Genomic DNA, 5,044 nt, shown 5'->3' on the forward strand with positions numbered 1-5,044 from the left:
TCTTTTTTTTCCCCTCTTTTATCTCAGCAGTTGGTGACATTTTCCCAAAAGAAGTGACCAAATAGCTGTCCCCTTGAGAATGAAACCTGGGGATGCAATAATATGTTTCATAATAATAATAATCCCTTACTATAAGTAGTAATTTCACTATCATATATTATATTATATCTCCGCACATGTATTATAATTCTGCTATACATTCATCTAATATATTTATGAGACTTAAAATTATAATTAATTGTTTTTGCTACCATTGCCATGAATAGCAAAAACAACATGGCCTTTTACTGTCCGTGGAACTTGAGACATTTTACCCCCAAAAAGCCAGGAAATAGCTGCTGTTACTTTTAACTAAACCATGGAATATAAATATAATATTTTAATTAGTTGCATTACTATAATTAGATACAACTCAACTCTCCAAGTATATATATAAACAATCAAGTAAATACAAATGGAGAGGGAACATATATATTATATATAAAAGGAGGGGTCGGAATTTATGTGGACAATGTGTCTTCGTACAAACAAAAGTGGGATAAGCCATCAGTGCCCTATCAATTAGCCATAGGCCATGACAGCCTAAGTCGCTCCCCATCACATCCATCGCTCTCATATTCTCCCCTTATTTTAAACCTTCCTTTCCATCAAATTAAACTAACTATAATATCTCCGATATATTGCCAACCATTTATAGCCCTCTTCCTTATTTCGCTTTCTATTACATTATTATTATAAATCATTTATTTTTTATTTTAATTTTATTTCAAAAATCATATTTACTCCAGTAACACCCTCAATTATCTTTCCTATTTTATTTATTTATTAATAAATTTTAATTCTATTTATTTTACTTTATATATAATTTTAATTATTATAAATTTTATTATTTATTCTATAATTTAATAATTAAACACATAAATCAATAATCAAATTTATATATATATACAAATCAATAATTAAATATATAATATCACTCATCTAATACACAAATAAATAAATAAAACTAAAAAAAATCACAAACCACACGCTATTCCATAGAGTCAATCTCGATCGTCGATGACTACAATCGAATCTGACTAATATTTCTCTTCTCTGATCGATTATTCTTTTTTCTTCTATGTTAATAGTCATTGTGGGAAGGAAGATGACAATAATGACCTCGAAAAAATCGGTCACCATTATTCATGACCTTTTTCATCTTTGCCAAAATTTTGACCATTGAATTTGACCATAACGAGCAGCATTGAATGCAAGATTTTGGGGTGTGATTCACCAAATTTGGATTTGGCAGTGACTTCAGCAAAAAATATGAAATGTAAACTTTGACAATTACTTTTCATATACTTAAAAATCCTAATAATAATGTATATAATAAATATACATTTCATAAAAATTATACTTATATGGATAATTTTAATTAGTGTTATATACGTATATTTATTTGACACTTAACCTAAATTTGTTATGTTTTTATATAATGTGAATGAATTATACTTTATTTCACTCCCCAAACATATTTGTTTGTCAACAGAAAATTCAGATGATCCTCATTAATTTATTTTAATTTTATAAATTTAAAATTTGCTCAACAAAAAAAATACAATGAATAAAATTATAATTTATCTTATTTTTAGTTAACATATATTATTTTCAGTTACATAATTTATATATAAATAAAATACATTTATTAAAATTTAATAATTATCTTTAAAAGTTAGGACCACCATAAAATTTTGCATCTAATATCTTTCCCATTAAATAATGACATGATATTTTGTAGAACAATGTTAGCACGTTTTGGAATTCTATGTTGTCTTCTACTACGACGACAATTCCGAGGATCAAATCGTGGGGTATCGTTGGTCGCTTCGGCGACGCCAAGGCCACCCGGCCCCTACGCCTGGGAACTCGCACCGATCCATCACCGTCCGTCTCCTCTTCGGGTAATCAATCAATAGGCGTTGCAACGCATGTTAACAGTGTCATCCATCAATTGATTTCCTCAATTTAATTGGTTTTTTATGCGACGAGTACGTTGGAATTGTGGAGTTCTCCGGTTTCTATCGGTTCGTCTTCGTCTCATCGGTGGGTTTTCCAGTTTCCAAGTTACCAGCAGATATGCTGGGTGGGGGTGGGTTATGGATTTGGGGCTAACAAATTCTAACAGTCAGTTCGTCTGGTTTGGTTCCTTTGACAATTTTCGTCGTTGATTAGTCCTTTTGTCTTGAAAGTTGTATTCTATTACTAATTATGGGCATCTTAGAGACTAATTGGGGGGGGGGGGGGGGTGGTGTTTCGATAACTGCAGTGGTTCAGTTCATTTCTTTTATGGGTATTATGCCATGATATGATCACTGCCCTAAATGTCCTTTAAATAAAATATTGTTTTTGGGACATAGGATAGGATGGTACCACTCCCACCCTTCAGATTTTTTAACCTTTGTTTTTGGGACACAGGATAGGATGGTACCACTCCCACCCTTCAGATTTTTTAACCTTTGTTTCTGGGACACAGGATAGGATGGTACCACTCCCACCCTTCAGATATTTTAACCTTTATTTTTGGGACATTAGATAGGATGGTACCACTCCCACCCTTTAGATGTTTTAACCTCAACGTAGAAGAAGCTTCGTTGAAACGTTTAATTTATTCTTTCCAAAGCAAAGAACAAACTAAAACCTTGATATCCATTCCACAACGTACAAGAGCCCATGCATGCCTTCCCACCAGCTTTTGTCAGTAAACTAAACCATCAAATGCCCCCAAATACTTGCGCATTTTCATCTCCCCATCTTGGACTTGGGAACGCTTCAAATCATATTTAAACTTTAGGGTAATTGTAGGGATATCAAATGAGATTAGGCACAATTGTAACCCCTCTTATTATATTGAGAAATTATAAAAATTTCTCTTAGAATAAAAAAATTATTTTATTTTTATAATTTTCTTCCACCTCTCTTTTTTTTTTTTTTTCTATCTTTGTCTCCCAAAATTTCAGGAAATAAAAAATACATATGTGGTCGTAAGCTATTTTCAGCTAATAGGAGTTTGATGAACTCCGCCAAAAGTGTTGAAATTTGGTTCATGTAGGTTCATTGTAAACCCATGTGTAACCGAGAGAGAAAAGGGGAGAGAAAGACAAGGGCAACCCTTAATATTTGACTATAAACAAAATAGTATAAATATGAAACACTCTTTATAAAGCTTCCATCATATAATAATATCTCAGAGCTTCTCACTGAATTTGCTTTAATTTTTGCTATAAACTTCTTAAAAACATTTTCTATTTACACATACAAGACACGTTCTCATGTTCATGCTTTGGTAGAATGCAATCGGTGCCCTCGCATATGCTTCCTTCTCGTTCCTCCTTTTGTTGGCTCTAATTCACATGAAATGCAATCGGTGCCCTCGCATATGCTTCCTTCTCGTTCCTCCTTTTGTTGGCTCTAATTCACATGAATTTCACGGCGCCTAGTCTTAAATTATCTCCAATTACACTCTTTGTTTTATTATTTATTATATTATAAATAATTTATTCTCTATTTTAAAAAAAAATTATTAATAGTCGTCTTCGCCCGATGACAAATTGACTGCAATGTGCTTCATCATATTCATCTTTTTCGACGAAGCTTCATGCTTCGACGATGAAAATTGCAATTGCAGTGACGACAACGACGATAATGATGGTTGCGCCGATCACCATTGTGGGAAGAGATGGTGTTGGAAAACTAAACCAAAAAAGACATTAAATCAAACTAGACTTACTTAGTTGCACAATGGAGATAAGAAAAAATAATTGAGTTATTGGTCTAAACAAAATCACAATGAATGTCGTTTGTATCCACAGCCTAAGAATCACACACAAAATTTTTAGTTGTTGGAATTCTTGACAGTTTTTCACTGCTAAATAGGTGTACGAGAGACTTCAAATTGGAAAAAATTAAACTGCATACTTCCACCATGAATGGTGGAAATAGCGTTCAACTGCCGTTGGCGGTTGTTTCTTCTACAACTGCACACAACGATTGCAGATCCACAATTGGGTTTGGATTTGAATCTAGTAACGGATCTGAACCTATTATGGGCGGATCTACCCAGGTACACAACTCGAATTTACTTCATTTCCCACTCGCACATAATGAGTTCACATACCCATATAATCTAATTTCTCTGTGAGTTCCATACTGACAAATAGACCGTGTGACCAGTATACTCTTTTTTTGAGAGCTCGTTACTATATAATTGTTAGTTATATATAGCAAACCTATTATTGAAGTAGATCTGTATGCTATACCCCAGAACAATCAAGTCACATTTATTCATATTTATATCTCAATTTGATTTAACACTTTTTTAATAAAATATGTATTCACAATTATAATTCAACGAATGATTATAATTAGTCAACTTATGAATACATCTAAATGTGACACTCAAATAAATCTTTCCTTCTATTTGAAATCTTTCCATCATAATTCAATCGTTTTTTCCAGAAATGCTCCATCCAACCGGGTCATACATGGTCTTTAGTAGCATTTCAAGGTAGCTGCTACCAAATCATAACTTCAATAAACAGTTAAAGGTAAAAGGGTATTTTACAAGATCTTTGTGATCTCGAGAGTCTCACACAACTAAAAGAAAATATTCATATATTTTGTTACCCTATTTTGGTTGAACTTTGCACACGTGGCATGAAACACGTGCTACAATAATATTCTCCTTTTTCCCATGGAGTGCATGTCTGTCATTGTATAAATACTGTACAGATAATAGTTCAAATACACTCAGTATCTAACTTGAGTCCACAACTCTACTTTTCACATATTTGTTAAACAAGACTCTCACCTGACATTCTTAAATAGGTAAGGTGAGAAACGGATCTTTATCTTTTGGCTACCCTTTATAGTCTCATCTTGATAACTCATCAAGGTGATTTTGTTTTAAGCTTGAGCTCTCATTAGCTTGCATTTGTGATATACTTAAAACTTATATTTCATCTATGCATCACTTAGTCATAGATATGGTTGCTTATGTCGG

This window comes from Diospyros lotus, chromosome 4 (genome assembly GCF_014633365.1).
Source record: "Diospyros lotus cultivar Yz01 chromosome 4, ASM1463336v1, whole genome shotgun sequence".
NCBI classification, from domain to species: Eukaryota; Viridiplantae; Streptophyta; class Magnoliopsida; order Ericales; family Ebenaceae; genus Diospyros; species Diospyros lotus.